Raw genomic sequence first — 17,357 nt, forward strand, 5'->3', positions numbered from 1 at the left:
AATAATATACCATATGCTTATAAAATTTCATTATAAAATTTGTATAAGCAACTTAATTAGCATAGTCTTACAACCCTCAACCATATGTAGTCCAAGCAGCACTATAAAATTAATTAAAGTACATAACAGCATGGACTGCGATATGCGTTCAAAATGTCGATGTTCATGTGTCCTGCAGTTCACACGATGACGCACAGTTTGCTGCGTTCTTCATCGACCCATGAGCCGAGTGATCCACCGCTTAGAGTTTTATAAATTGGTTTCTTAATTTTGTCAAATATGTTTTTATTGAAAGAAATTAAAAATACACCATTTTACTGGCATATATCAATTCCTTCAATAAATTTATTTTTATACCTAAAACGAATGCTGCGAAATGTCTTAGTTTTATATAACCAATATATATCAAAGTATTTCTTTTTAAATTGCATTTATTGTAAATAAATATATATATATATATTAATACTTTTTTAGCGATATAAATTGAAATTTATATAAAACATTAACCTGTATAAAACCAGGTACAACATTGTACATTTTAGGTTGTTGCATTATCCAATGTATGCGCATAACTGAGATGAACAATACATATCGCAACGCGTGTATATTATGGTCCATATACACACAGTATTTTAATTGTGTTTATATACAATAATAATTTAATATTATTATTTTAATAATTCGATTTGCTTGTTCGAATTTTTATTTGTTTGTTTTGGCTGCTTATTATTTCTCTCATATGTATTAAATACAATATATAATTTTAATATTTGCATTATTTCGATTTGCTTGTTCGAAATTTCATTTGATCTATATTAGATCATATACATTTTGGCAATTCATATTTTATTTGTATTACTATAATGTATTTATTATAATATAAACAAATATTTTATTAACGGTAAGGATATACAATAATAATTTAATATTATTATTTTAATAATTCGATTTGCTTGTTCGAATTTTTATTTGTTTGCTTTGGCTGCTTATTATTTCTCTCATATGTATTAAATACAATATATAATTTTAATATTTGCATTATTTCGATTTGCTTGTTCGAAATTTTATTTGATCTATATTAGATCTCATATACATTTTGGCAATTCATATTTTATATGTATTATTATAATGTATTTATTATAATATAAACAAATATTTTATTAACGGTAAGGATATACAATAATAATTTAATATTATTATTTTAATAATTCGATTTGCTTGTTCGAATTTTTATTTGTTTGCTTTGGCTGCTTATTAATTTCTCTCATATGTATTAAATACAATATATAATTTTAATATTTGCATTATTTCGATTTGCTTGTTCGAAATTTCATTTGATCTATAATAGATCTCATATACATTTTGGCAATTCATATTTTATTTGTAATACTATAATGTATTTATTATAATATAAACAAATATTTTATTAACGGTAAGGATATTAAAACATTAATGATCCTTCCGCAGGTTCACCTACGGAAACCTTGTTACGACTTTTACTTCCTCTAAATAATCAAGTTCGGTCAACTTTTGCGAAACAACCGTAACACGCAAGGCGTCACAGTGATCACGTCCGGAGACCTCACTAAATAATTCAATCGGTAGTAGCGACGGGCGGTGTGTACAAAGGGCAGGGACGTAATCAATGCGAGTTAATGACTCACACTTACTGGGAATTCCAAGTTCATGTGAACAGTTTCAGTTCACAATCCCAAGCATGAAAGTGGTTCAGCGGTTTACCCGGACCTCTCGGTCTAGGAAATACACGTTGATACTTTCATTGTAGCGCGCGTGCAGCCCAGGACATCTAAGGGCATCACAGACCTGTTATTGCTCAATCTCATTATTGCTAGACGCAATTTGTCCATTTAAGAAGCTAGTGTCCTTATAATGGGACAAACCAACAGGTACGGCTCCACTTATATAAACACATTCAAACACAATAAACATTTTACTGCCACCATGAATGAAGGCTATATAAGCTTCAACACCATAATCCTGAAGATATCTATTTAATATATTTGAGTCTCGTTCGTTATCGGAATTAACCAGACAAATCACTCCACGAACTAAGAACGGCCATGCACCACCACCCATAGATTCGAGAAAGAGCTATCAATCTGTCTTACACACTTATGTTCGGACCTGGTAAGTTTTCCCGTGTTGAGTCAAATTAAGCCGCAGGCTCCACTCCTGGTGGTGCCCTTCCGTCAATTCCTTTAAGTTTCAGCTTTGCAACCATACTTCCCCCGGAGCCCAAAAGCTTTGGTTTCCCGGGAAGCGACTGAGAGAGCCATAAAAGTAGCTACACCCAATTGCTAGCTGGCATCGTTTATGGTTAGAACTAGGGCGGTATCTGATCGCCTTCGAACCTCTAACTTTCGTTCTTGATTAATGAAAACATCTTTGGCAAATGCTTTCGCTTAAGTTAGTCTTACGACGGTCCAAGAATTTCACCTCTCGCGTCGTAATACTAATGCCCCCAAACTGCTTCTATTAATCATTACCTCTTGATCTGAAAACCAATGAAAGCAGAACAGAGGTCTTATTTCATTATCCCATGCACAGAATATTCAGGCATTTGAAGCCTGCTTTAAGCACTCTAATTTGTTCAAAGTAATTGTACCGGCCCACAATAACACTCGTTTAAGAGCACTAATGCAGGTTTTTAAATAGGAGGAACATATGAAAAAATACAAGTATCTAAGCACATGTAAGAACTCCACCGGTAATACGCTTACATACATAAAGGTATAGTACTAACCACAATTGTAAGTTGTACTACCCGTATGAAGCACAAGTTCAACTACGAACGTTTTAACCGCAACAACTTTAATATACGCTATTGGAGCTGGAATTACCGCGGCTGCTGGCACCAGACTTGCCCTCCAATTGGTCCTTGTTAAAGGATTTAAAGTGTACTCATTCCAATTACAGGGCCTCGGATATGAGTCCTGTATTGTTATTTTTCGTCACTACCTCCCCGAGCTGGGAGTGGGTAATTTACGCGCCTGCTGCCTTCCTTAGATGTGGTAGCCGTTTCTCAGGCTCCCTCTCCGGAATCGAACCCTGATTCCCCGTTACCCGTTGCAACCATGGTAGTCCTAGATACTACCATCAAAAGTTGATAGGGCAGACATTTGAAAGATCTGTCGTCGGTACAAGACCATACGATCTGCATGTTATCTAGAGTTCAACCAATATAACGATCTTGCGATCGCTTGGTTTTAGCCTAATAAAAGCACATGTTCCATAAGGTTCATGTTTTAATTGCATGTATTAGCTCTAGAATTACCACAGTTATCCAAGTAACTGTTAACGATCTAAGGAACCATAACTGATATAATGAGCCTTTTGCGGTTTCACTTTTAATTCGTGTGTACTTAGACATGCATGGCTTAATCTTTGAGACAAGCATATAACTACTGGCAGGATCAACCAGAATAATGTTTTTATTCATATTTCATTCATATTTTTTGAATAGAAATTAGCAATATATATGTTGTTATAGATTTTATTTCTATCGAATACGGCCATTTTTATATAGCATTCGTATACGTTTGTTTTCCAATTTATACTTGTTTCGCCACTAATAATAACAAATTTTTATTGATGTCAAAAAGAATCATATTCTTTATAAACACAATATTTATTTTTCATATATTTTCTTTATATATGCACATTTCATTCTAAAATATCATTTTTGTTCGACATACATAATATATTGTATCCACACATGTACAATTTTTGTTTAACCAATATAAGATATTGAGTTAATCATTTGTATTTTGACGATAAATTTAAAATTTATCTATATATATCCATATAAGTCTCTGGTAATATATAAAATAGAACCGAGTGTATATATATAATTATTACTACTATATTTATTTCTTAAATAATATATACTTATATATTATTTATATATATACTCTTTATTATATATTATATAATTTCTTAAATAACTCTCTTAATAGCTATTTTTTATTATCAACAATATAAGTTGATATTAATATTGAAAATGTATTCATAATTACATTTTTATATTTCTTTGGTAGACTTTTATGTACTATTATTATTTAATAATACACATATAATATAAATCATGTTAGCCTACCTCCTAAAATTAACGATAAAATTCGGAAACAATTTGTTATTCTATGTACAATAGAAACTTGGCCTTTGTTTCAACGTTATTATCTTTGGGCTTAAAATATTAACCGCGGAGCCAAGTCTCGTATTCAAATAAATGAATAAAGAAACAAATTTGACGGATAATATCTTCTCTACTGACATATGTCAATAGCAGACGGCCGGCCCATTGACCATCCTATAGTAGTTTTTGGACACGCTGTCTCCCATTCGGGTATATTCAATTTACTTTGCCACTCACCCATATAGTGTTCTCTTATATAATAAGACAACGCACTTTTATATTCATTATATGGATATATTGCCTTCCTCATATTTGCCACACCACCTATAGTAGTTTTTGGACACGCTGTCTCCCATTCGGGTATATTCAATTTACTTTGCCACTCACCCATATAGTGTTCTCTTATATAATAAGAAAACGCACTTTTATTTTCATTATATGGATATATTGCCTTCCTCATATTTGCCACACCACCTATAGTAGTTTTTGGACACGCTGTCTCCCATTCGGGTATATTCAATTTACTTTGCCACTCACCCATATAGTGTTCTCTTATATAATAAGAAAACGCACTTTTATTTTCATTATATGGATATATTGCCTTCCTCATATTTGCCACACCACCTATAGTAGTTTTTGGACACGCTGTCTCCCATTCGGGTATATTCAATTCTCTTTGCCACTCACCCTTATAGTATTCTCTTATTTAATAAGAATACTAAAATACTTCTCATATTATAGATGTAATCTATTAACTTCTCAATATCCATACGGTTTATGTATGGTATTGACAAAATCCTATGCATTTGCATAAGATTTATTTTGCCACAATTTATAGTACTAGTGCCGCCCTCACTAGGTATAAATATCTCATTTCGCTAGTAGTGTATGGGCAAATTCTACTAGCTATTCTCATAAATATGTCACTTATATGCCATATCTATACAATTCATGCACTTTTATATGTATATTTGCTATATTATACATTATTATGCCTTATAGGTATTATACCTATAAGCCACATCCATACGATTGCTTAATATAAATATATGTATAATTTTTTATACATATTTTTTTTTTTATTTATGTATGGTTTTTTATTCATATCCATATACTGTATTCACTTTTATATGGATATGATTGGCGTTTTATATAGTATTGACAAAATCATAAGTTTGACCAATACGAGGAGAGGTCCGCCAACGACCACCTCCCTATAGGTGTTTTTGGACACGCTGTCTCCCATTCGACTGCTTACTATACTAGGGGCTACCCGCTCCGTATGATATTCTCTCATATAACAAGAGAATGCAAGAAATATTCGTATTTTATGAATATAATCCATTTATTTTTCAATATCCATACGTTTTACTTAGTTTTTTGTACGGTATTGACAAAATCCTATGCATTTGCATAAGATTTATTTTGCCACAATTTATAGTACTAGTGCCGCCCTCACTAGGTATAAATATCTCATTTCACTAGTAGTGTATGGGCAAATTCTACTAGCTATTCTCATAAATGCCTTCTTTATGCCATATCTATACAATTTATGCACTTTTATATGTATATTTGCTAATATTATACATTATTATGCCTTATAGGTATTATACCTATAAGCCATATACATACGATTTCATTTTTTTATTTATATATGGTTTTGTATTTATAACCATATACCGTATTTACTTTTATAAGGATATGATTGGCGTTTTATATAGTATTGACAAAATTATAAGTTTGACAAACACTTTTTTAAGTCTTTTAGTTAAAATTGTCATTTTTAATTGACTATCTAAACACTAGATATATTTGCACATGGAGCAAAGAGTATAAAAATTGGTCGCGTCACTAATAATATCGCGATACATTTTTACTACCATCAAAATACCACATACGTTTATATGTCCTCTTTATTTAATTTGGTTTCTAAACCTCAGGAATAGTTTTAATTATATGTGCGCTCTAAGTTGAATGAATTTCTTGAATCTCTTTACTTGAATTTCTAAGACTTAAAAATATTTATAAATAGATGTCCTATTGCATAATATTTTTTTATCGCTTCACTTATAAAATAACGATCCTGCCTTTCTACCTTTGAATAAACATTCATATAAACATGGAGAAAAAAACGTTCGCGTCACTAACAGTATGTGACGATAAAATTTTGCTAACATTAAAAGGAACATATTTTTATATGTCAACTCTTAGTTGAATTGGTCTATTGCTTAAGATTCTAGACCTTAGGAATATTTTTATATTATATGTTTGCCAATCTTCGCGTCACTAAAAAGATGACGATTCATATTGTTATTATTAGATGGTCGAGTTGTACTTATATTGATATGTTAATCAAATTGGTCTCTTACTTGAAAATCTAGACCTTAGGAATATTTTTATATTATATGTTTGCCAATCTTCGCGTCACTAATAAGATGACGATTCATATTGTTATTATTAGATGGTCGAGTTGTACTTATATTGATATGTTAATCAAATTGGTCTCTTACTTGAAAATCTAGACCTTAGGAATATTTGTATATTATATGTTTGCCAATCTTCGCGTCAGTAATAAGATGACGATTCATATTGTTATTATTAGATGGTCGAGTTGTATATATATATATTATATGTTTGCCAATCTTCGCGTCACTAATAAGATGACGATTCATATTTTTATTATTAGATGGTCGAGTTGTACTTATATTGATATGTTAATCAAATTGGTCTCTTACTTGAAAATCTAGACCTTAGGAATATTTTTATATTATATGTTTGCCAATCTTCGCGTCACTAATAAGATGACGATTCATATTGTTATTATTAGATGGTCGAGTTGTACTTATATTGATATGTTAATCAAATTGGTCTCTTACTTGAAAATCTAGACCTTAGGAATATTTTTATATTATATGTTTGCCAATCTTCGCGTCACTAATAAGATGACGATTCATATTGTTATTATTAGATGGTCGAGTTGTACTTATATTGATATGTTAATCAAATTGGTCTCTTACTTGAAAATCTAGACCTTAGGAATATTTTTATATTATATGTTTGCCAATCTTCGCGTCACTAATAAGATGACGATTCATATTATTATTAGATGGTCGAGTTGTACTTATATTGATATGTTAATCAAATTGGCCTCTTACTTGAAAATCTAGACCTTAGGAATATTTTTATATTATATGTTTGCCAATCTTCGCGTCACTAATAAGATGACGATTCATATTGTTATTATTAGATGGTCGAGTTGTACTTATATTGATATGTTAATCAAATTGGTCTCTTACTTGAAAATCTAGACCTTAGGAATATTTTTATATTATATGTTTGCCAATCTTCGCGTCACTAATAAGATGACGATTCATATTGTTATTATTAGATGGTCGAGTTGTACTTATATTGATATGTTAATCAAATTGGTCTCTTACTTGAAAATCTAGACCTTAGGAATATTTTTATATTATATGTTTGCCAATCTTCGCGTCACTAATAAGATGACGATTCATATTGTTATTATTAGATGGTCGAGTTGTACTTATATTGATATGTTAATCAAATTGGTCTCTTACTTGAAAATCTAGACCTTAGGAATGTAATATATAAAGGATTAAAAATTCGCCACAAAGCCAAGCAAACAATCAATGCATACAAATAGATTGTTGGTTGAACTTTATATAAGAAGTTCAACACAACAAATAAATTATGCAATTTTATTATCGAATCATCAAGCAAAGGATAAGCTTCAGTGGATCGCAGTATGGCAGCTGCTCAACCACTTACAACACCTTGCCTGTTACAAAAGTCGTTTACAATTGATTCTAGGCTTTGTCATTGTATTAAATAATGCTTTTATATGTAACTAGCGCGGCATCAGGTGATCAAAGATCCTCCCAATTTACTATGTTACAAATTACATTGGCATCACATCCACTGTCGTTTAAAAAGTAAATTATAAACTTTAAATGGTTTAGAAGCCATACAATGCAAATTGCCCCTTATTTATCATTGCAGTCCAGCACGGATACGACCTTAGAGGCGTTCAGGCATAATCCAACGGACGTAGCGTCATACCACTGTTCGCTCGAACAAGTATTGTGCCATTGGTCCGTACCTGCGGTTCCTCTCGTACTACGCAGGAATGCTGTCGCAACAACGTTTTGTCATTAGTAGGGTAAAACTAACCTGTCTCACGACGATCTAAACCCAGCTCACGTTCCCTTGCATGGGTGAACAATCCAACGCTTGGTGAATTTTGCTTCACAATGATAGGAAGAGCCGACATCGAAGGATCAAAAAGCGACGTCGCTATGAACGCTTGGCCGCCACAAGCCAGTTATCCCTATGGTAACTTTTCTGACACCTCTTGTTAAAAACTCTTTAAACCAAAAGGATCGATAGGCCGAGCTTTTGCTGTCCCTGTGTGTACTGAACACCGAGATCAAGTCAGCATTTGCCCTTTTGCTCTATGTGTGGTTTCTGTCCGCACTGAGCTGGCCTTGGGACACCTCCGTTATTATTTGAGAGATGTACCGCCCCAGTCAAACTCCCTACCTGGCAATGTCCTTGAATTGGATCATACCTGAGTAATTGGAGTTATACCAAATTTTTAAATCAAAAATACATAAATGCACCGTTTTATTAAAGAATTTGTTTGCGATTATATAACAAACTCGTGATACTTTGATCAAGAAGCTTGCATCAAAACCCAATACCATAAGATATAATAAATATATCCGTATAATGGCTAGGAAATGATACACGTTCCATTTAATCAAGTAAGTAAGGAAACAATAAGAGTAGTGGTATTTCATTGGCGATACCAAACCGAGGTCTAATATCTCCCACTTATTCTACACCTCTTATGTCTCCTTACACTGCCAGATTAGAGTCAAGCTCAAAAGGGTCTTCTTTCCCCGCTAATTATTCCAAGCCCGTTCCCTTGGCTGTGGTTTCGCTAGATAGTAGATAGGGACAGGTGTGTCTCGGATCCCTCCGAACTTATTTAACGTGACGTGTTCCGCACTGAAGGGATTACAGCCACGGCATTCTAATATACCCACAAGGGAGTATATAATGCAAGGGTCTGGGTTAAGCGCCAAACCAACGCCCTGGACTAGAAGCTATAGCTATGTACATAGCAACCACCCCAGTAGCAATTTAAGTACTTGCTTGTCGGGCAAGCACTCCCCCTTGCATAGGGGCGAGATCTATCTAAAATCTCTACTGTTCTTTGGGTCGCAGCACCCGAGTTGTATTAACGCAACATCCACGTCGAGCCCGGGGACTCTACCCGCGATATAGGTGTCAACCACAGCCACCACGAAACTCCCACTAGGGGGCCGACCTCAATGAGTAGCCTTGGAGAACCACTCAACCCGTGGCACCGAAATTTCAGGCTCGGTGGGCCTCACCCCTTCAGCTCCGACAAGCTCGGATGGGGCAACCATGTCATATTAGTCGCCTCCTACGACAAGCAATGACAAGCTGTGGCAGTATTCTTCGCCGTTGCCACACGGCAAGGGGGTTTTGGGACTATTGTCCCGGCGCCTGCGGTTCATCCCTCGTCGCTTCCATCCTACGCCTCGAGAAGGCAGCATCAGCAAAAGCTCCTAGGAGACGCATCCGTTCTGGGGTCTCGACTACTCCTGCGACGTTCCATCGTTCTTGGACTCGAACAATGCCAAGGGCATCCAAGTCACGCAAATCGCTATAGAGGCGGCACTCACATAGTACGTGAAGCCAGTCCTCACTCTCCTCTCCACATGAGCATGCGGTTGTGGTGCTGAGGGTTCTACCATGGAGGAAAGCGTTGAACGACCCGTGTCCTGTCAGCAAGAATCCGGCTCTTAAGGTGAAGACAAAGTCCTTCCTCTTGTAGACGAACGCTGCCTCTGGGAAAAACTGGCGAGTCACAAAACCGTGAGCCGCTTGGTCCCATCTGAGTTGCCACTCATTTAGCAGACATTCGTCTAGCAGAGCCATCTTGGATTTCCAGTCCAACACAGACAAGTCCTGTCCATAGAGCCAGTCGCTCTCGTCCAGGGGAACGTGCTTTCTGAGCTTAAACTTCACTGCCATCCTGTGAGCATCTAAATCCATTGGAGGAGCACCAGCAAGCACCTGCAGTGCCACCGTGGACACTGTGCGGCATACCGGTAGGCATCCTAATAGGATGGTCCTCTGGCACGAGGTGAGGAGTCTTAAGGACTTGCCCTTGCTCGCCGCCTTGTACCAGACCGAGGCACCGAAGAGTGCACAGGGGACCATGAGTCCGCTGTATATCGTCCTCTTAGCACGGGAGCTGAGCCCCCAATCGACTCGGAGCACCCGTGCTAGCCCTCCGGCAACTCCAGCCAGCCGATCTCTGAGAGCAGAGATATGCGGGAGAAAGCTCATCCGCTCGCCGACTAAGATGCCAAGGTACCGGCATTTGGTGACGTATGGCAGGCTTGCTCCAGCAAACCGTACCGTCGGTCTCCTAGTGTCTGAAAGATTCCCTTTCAGCAACATGATTGCCGTCTTGCTGGTTGACACACTCACTCCAACCTCAGCTCCCCAGGCTCCCACGATGTCCATCAACTGCTCACCCTTTCGCTCCAGATCGGCACGGGAATTCCCATCGACGAAAAGTAGCAAGTCATCTGCAAACGCGCTCAGAGCACAATGTGGCTCCAGGCGCTGAAGCAGCACATCCATCAGTAGGTTCCAAATAAATGGACCACTGACGGACCCTTGCGGGCAGCCCCGTGTAACCGACACTGTGGCCGCTTCGTAACTGCTGATGATACTGGCACTTCGACCGGAGAAATAACTTTTCCACAAGTCTATCTCTCGACAGCCGACGTCGATAAGCCGATCCAGCACCGCGTTCCACTCAACATTGTCGAAGGCACCCTTGAAATCAACAAAGATTCCCAGCACCCTCCTCTCGCGGCTGGTGGAAACGGTGTTTTTAGCGTGCATCCACGCATCCTCAACGCAGCGTCCAGGCCGAAATCCAAATTGCCATCTGCAGCCATCCGGTAGCACATCCTTCAGTCGATTCACCATGATCCCTTCCAGCACCTTTCCGAACACTGGCAAAAGGCATATGCCACGATAAGAGGCAGGATCGCTCCTGTCCTTATCTGGCCCCTTTACCAGCGGTATCACTCTCGGGTGTTTCCACTCGGCAGGAAAATATCCTTCCGAGAGGCATCGAGAGTACAACTTCGTCAGGTGCTGAGGGATAGCACGCCATACCTCCTTGACGATCCCACCCGTGATGCCGTCCATTCCCGGCGATCGCCGGCTTCTCAGCTTCGCGACGCTGGTTGCCACCTCGAAGGCTTCGAGGGTCGGTGGAGCAGCAGGAGTTATACCCTCACGCACTGTGGATTCCGCAACAGGGAAGAAGTTGCGGAGGAGTATATCTGCGCAGTCGTGCCATGTCGTAAGTAGCGCGCCGTTCGACCTAAGACATCCAAGATCGGTTGTCTTTTTCCGGCCTCGGCATATTCGGTAGGCGTGCCCCCATGGATCATCCTTGTGCCGTCCCACGAAGTCCCGCCAGTTTTGTTCCTTTGTCATCAGGATAAGCTTCTTATACTGGCCTGAGGCAAGCCTTAATCCAGCGGCAAGTCGCTCAACATCGCCGGTGCCACTCCGACGAGCTGCCTGCAGCCTGCGCCTCAGTCTCCTGACCTCTTGGCGCTTGGTACTCAGTTCAGGATTCCACCATATTACGTTTCCCCTTGCTGCAGGTATCCTGCGCCCTATTACCCTGTCGCACACTTCGTGTACGATGGAGCGAAGGGCTGACACATGATCATCCAACGGCGATTCCTCCAGTTCCTCGAGACATTCAGCTACATCCCTTAGTTCTACTCTGAATCTTCGCCAACTTGCATTGGAGAGCCTCCATTGTGGTACCGGAGCTAGGCTCTCAACGGTACTGCTTGGATCTGGAGTAACCTCAACAGTGATGATGTTGTGGTCACTCAGCTCCCAGAAGTCAACTCTCCATTCGTATGTTGCCCACACACGCGCTGCTTCGTTGGTGAAGGTCACGTCGATATCACTTCTGGAGCGGTGATTATCGAACGTGAACACCTGGCTGGCCGTATTAAGCACACAGACACCGCTTGCGATGATCCACTCGTCCATGTGCTGTCCCCGTTCGCGATTCAGACGGTCTCCAGAGTTAGCTGGAGTTTTGCTGAACCACATCGGGGAAACCGCATTCGCATCAAGTCCGAGGATTGTCGGTGTCCTGCTGGCTAGCAGCAGAACCGTATCCAGGTAGTCAGTGTAGGGCTGCAGGGCAGCTGAGTACTGGCAGTATACGGAGGACAGAAAAATGGTGCCGTATTTTCCTGTGACACTCACGCACACTCCATAATCCGTCGTCAATGTCTCGATGGGCATGCAGATGGCAGACGGGTCGTCCACGATGATGGCAGCTTTCTTCCTTTTGTCAGCGAAGATTCTCATGCCTCCAGGGAGTCCAGTGAGACGCTTGCCTGCGTCCACATAGGGCTCCTGAATGAGTGCGAACAGGTGGCCAGCATCTCTCATCCGCTTTGCAAGCTCGATGACAGCGCAACGGCCTCGACCACAATTCGCTTGGATGAAGCTGAACATGTTAATGTCTAGCTTGCACCCTGGCTAGCACAGCGCTATATATCGGGCATCCACCCGAGAGCATATAGTGCCCCGAGGGTAGCCCTTTATGGCGGCAGTTACGGCAGTCCACCGCATTTTTGCACTTCGCCGCGACGTGGTCGTTCTGTCCGCACTGGCGGCAGACCTGGTTTTCTCTAGCGTACCGACACTCGCTGACTTTGTGGTCAAAACCAAGGCATCGGTGGCACGCATAGGTGCGCACTTGAGAGCGGCAGCGGTAAGAGAACCACTTGATATACACCCTCCCGCTTTCGAGAACGGCCAACGCCTGATCATCTACTTCCAGCGTCACGTTTATAGTGGCGCTGTTAGCTGCTGACCAGGGCTTGGTCGCCAGGACTACCGCCTTCTGGAACTCCTTCAGCGACATCTCCTCGAAGTTTTTCTCTTTTAACTCCATCATGAACTCATCCGGCGTCACAGTGGTGTCCACATCCTGTACCGTCACCCTGGGTTTTGCGGCAGTGTTTTTGGACACCTTAAGGCCCACCTCAGCGAATTTTGCGGAGGCAACGATTTTCGACATCTCCGCCTGCGATGGCGTGCGAATAATCGCGCCGCCCCGCTTCAACTCTCGCACCTCATGCACTCTGACGCCCAAAGCAGGCGCTACCTCTTTGCGGACCTTGTCCGCAATTTGCCTCCCTGATAAGGCCGGATCATCACATGCAACGACTGCCGACCAGGTCTCCCGGATTTTCCGCGGTGCGGCTACAGGGGCATAGGGGGCGACAGGGGCAGCAGGTGAGGCGATAAGGTGCGCGCCTCTAGCAGCGGCGGCTGCGTATGAGACGGCCGAGGCAACCGGTGTCTGCTTCTTAAGGCGGTCCTCAAGCACTCCAATCCGTATAAGGAGGGCTGCAACAACCTCCTCGTAGCGGTTGGCTACGGACTGCACCTTCACATTTGTGGCCGGGTTGGCATAGGAGACCATGAACATCCTACCGATCTCCGATCGGATGTCCCCCATCTCGGCAGCGACGGCACCATTACCTCTCCACTCCCTATCCGAGAAGGATTTTAGAGGACTGGCTGGTGCAACGAAGGTCTTCTCGTGTTCAGCATAGGATGCAGCAGCGGCGGGGGCTGCGGGAGCGGCAGGGGCTGCGGCAAGGGCAGCGACAGGGGCAGCGGCAGCGGCAGCAGCAGGGGCAGCGGCAGCGGCAGCGGCAGCGGCAGGGGCTGTCGCAGTGTCAGCGGCAGTTGCATCCAGTGCCATCAACTTGCACCTAGAGGCGTCCCTCAGCGGCGCTTTATTGCGCTTACCTCTGGGTCGTCCTCTGCCCCCACTGCTTCCCCTACTACTAGCACTCTCACTGCCAGAATCTCCAACATCCATTTTGGGTGGCGCCATCCGCCGGTTATCGGCAGTTCCAACCCAAAAGCTTTTCCACCAAGGACTTACCCCTTTATTATCAGCTGGTCGGAAAGCTCTATCAGCTGATCAGCTGATAAAAGTTTAGCGATGACACAAACCGCACAGCTGTTTTAGGCAAAATGTGCCTAAATAAGCCTAACGCCTCTCTCAAGAGAGCGCCTCTCTCGTGACACACGTGGCGCAATGGAAAATTTCCAATGGGAAAAAACCCAATTTCACCCGATTTCACCACTTTTACACAGGGAAAACACGCGCACTGGGTTCGCAGGCACAAAACACGAATTTTCGTGCTGTTTCTAGCTTCGTATCTGGTCTCTATCAGTCAATATTGGCTACACTCGCGGAGCGTACGGAAAACACGTCTGTTCGCACGAGCAATCTAACACCGACTGTGAGTAGATAGGGACAGTAGGAATCTCGTTAATCCATTCATGCGCGTCACTAATTAGATGACGAGGCATTTGGCTACCTTAAGAGAGTCATAGTTACTCCCGCCGTTGACCCGCGCTTACTTGAATTTCTTCACTTTGACATTCAGAGCACTGGGCAGAAATCACATTGTGTCAACACCCGCTAGGGCCATCACAATGCTTTGTTTTAATTAGACAGTCGGATTCCCCAAGTCCGTGCCAGTTCTGAATTGATTGTTAATTGATAATCGTTATAATTAATAAGAACTAATTGGTTTAACCCAATTAGTATTCTTAAAAATTTTAGCAAGAAAGTTCCACAATTGGCTACGTAACTAAACTATCCGGGGAACAAGTAACTAACATAAATGCTAGAAACTCTATTTACCCAGAACGAGCACATAAACCATGTTATTGTTTCCCAATCAAGCCCGACTATCTCAATCTTCAGAGCCAATCCTTATCCCGAAGTTACGGATCTAATTTGCCGACTTCCCTTACCTACATTATTCTATCGACTAGAGACTCTTCACCTTGGAGACCAGCTGCGGATATTGGTACGGCCTGTTGAGAAGTTTGCGTGTCCCCACCATAAATTTTCAAGGTCCGAGGAGAAAATATCGACACAACAGTATATGTCATGCTCTTCTAGCCCATCTACCATATCTCTCTGCGAAAGACTTCCATGGTAGTACGGCTATAAAACAGAAAAGAAAACTCTTCCGATATCTCTCGACGGCTTCTTTATGGTCGTTCCTGTTGCCAGGATGAGCACGAGGCCCATATTTAATAACAAACGGAGGTTACGGAATTGGAACCGTATTCCCTTTCGTTCAAAATTATTCAAGTATATTAATTTAGCTAGATTTTATATAATATATATATTTGTTTGGCATTTGTATTTTACTTGAAAATTTTCGGCTTTCGCCTTGAACTTAGGACCGACTAACTCGTGATCAACCACTGTTCACACGAAACCCTTCTCCACTTCAGTCCTCCAAGGTCTCATTCGATTATTTGCTACTACCACCAAGATCTGTACCAATGGCAGCTCCATGCAGGCTTACGCCAAACACTTCTACGCATACCATTGTACCTTCCTACTCACTAAAGTTTCAAAATTTATATTACAAGTAATATAAATCATCTACTTTAGCGGTAATGTATAGGTATACAACTTAAGCGCCATCCATTTTAAGGGCTAGTTGCTTCGGCAGGTGAGTTGTTACACACTCCTTAGCGGATTTCGACTTCCATGATCACCGTCCTGCTGTTTTAAGCAACCAACGCCTTTCATGGTATCTGCATGAGTTGTTAATTTGGGCACCGTAACATTACGTTTGGTTCATCCCACAGCGCCAGTTCTGCTTACCAAAAGTGGCCCACTGGGCACATTATATCATAACCTTGAACTTCATATCAAGAAAGTTAAGGTTCTTACCCATTTAAAGTTTGAGAATAGGTTAAGATCGTTTCGACCCTAAGGCCTCTAATCATTTGCTTTACCAGATAAGATTATTTTATATAATATTAAAATGCACCAGCTATCCTGAGGGAAACTTCGGAAGGAACCAGCTACTAGATGGTTCGATTGGTCTTTCGCCCCTATACTCAATTCTGACAATCGATTTGCACGTCAGAACTGTTTCGGTCTTCCATCAGGGTTTCCCCTGACTTCAACCTGATCAAGTATAGTTCACCATCTTTCGGGTCACAGCATATATGCTCAAGGTACGTTCCAGTTAGAGGCATAAATAATATAAATATCATTATACATAACTATATAGAACGCCCCGGGATTGTGTTAATTAGCTATAAATAGTTAAAAAACTAATCCCATTATTAGTCAAGTTAATTACGCTATTAGGTTTATATCCCAATAACTTGCACATATGTTAGACTCCTTGGTCCGTGTTTCAAGACGGGTCCCGAAGGTATCCTGAATCTTTCGCATTGTTAATCCTACAAGTGCATATAATAAACACAAAAATCAATGATAATTATGCCATTATATAATTCCGAAAAATTAACGCACTGTATTCATATAAATCTATCAGCACTTTATCAAATTAATAACATTTATTCTGTGTTAAAATGCAAGCAAATTAATTTGAATAAACTATAAGTTATATTTTATGATAAATTTGGTATGCTAATAGATTACAATGTCCTTATATGGAAAAAATGCACACTATTATCATAATATTGTTTAAATATTACAATTCTAATGATGAATTTTCCATAACGGATATTCAGGTTCATCGGGCTTAACCTCTAAGCAGTTTCACGTACTGTTTAACTCTCTATTCAGAGTTCTTTTCAACTTTCCCTCACGGTACTTGTTTACTATCGGTCTCATGGTTATATTTAGTTTTAGATGGAGTTTACCACCCACTTAGTGCTGCACTATCAAGCAACACGACTCTTTGGAAACATCATCTAGTAATCATTAACGTTATACGGGCCTGGCACCCTCTATGGGTAAATGGCCTCATTTAAGAAGGACTTAAATCGTTAATTTCTCATACTAGAATATTGACGCTCCATACACTGCATCTCACATTTGCCATATAGACAAAGTGACTTAGTGCTGAACTGATTTCTTTTCGCTCGCCGCTACTAAGAAAATCCTTGTTAGTTTCTTTTCCTCCCCTAATTAATATGCTTAAATTCAGGGGGTAGTCCCATATGAGTTGAGGTTGTGTATAACTTTTATATGCAATTAATTCTTTATATATAA

The 17,357-nt window shown here is 40.4% G+C and overlaps 2 non-coding genes and 1 pseudogene across 2 annotated transcripts; all 3 read right to left on the minus strand.

The window, feature by feature from the left end:
• Positions 1-70: 70 nt before the first annotated feature.
• Positions 71-249, minus strand: LOC127011856 (5.8S ribosomal RNA). Its single transcript, XR_007765317.1, has one exon. It is a non-coding gene; the product is annotated as a 5.8S ribosomal RNA (ribosomal RNA).
• Positions 250-1,450: 1,201 nt separating this feature from the next.
• LOC127011902 (small subunit ribosomal RNA) lies at positions 1,451-3,445 on the minus strand. Its single transcript, XR_007765360.1, has one exon. It is a non-coding gene; the product is annotated as a small subunit ribosomal RNA (ribosomal RNA).
• Positions 3,446-7,881: 4,436 nt separating this feature from the next.
• LOC127011994 (large subunit ribosomal RNA) lies at positions 7,882-17,319 on the minus strand (annotated as a pseudogene).
• Between the last annotated feature and the right edge of the window lie 38 nt (positions 17,320-17,357).

This window comes from Drosophila biarmipes, unplaced genomic scaffold (genome assembly GCF_025231255.1).
Source record: "Drosophila biarmipes strain raj3 unplaced genomic scaffold, RU_DBia_V1.1 ptg000016l, whole genome shotgun sequence".
In the NCBI taxonomy this organism is placed as follows: Eukaryota; Metazoa; Arthropoda; class Insecta; order Diptera; family Drosophilidae; genus Drosophila; species Drosophila biarmipes.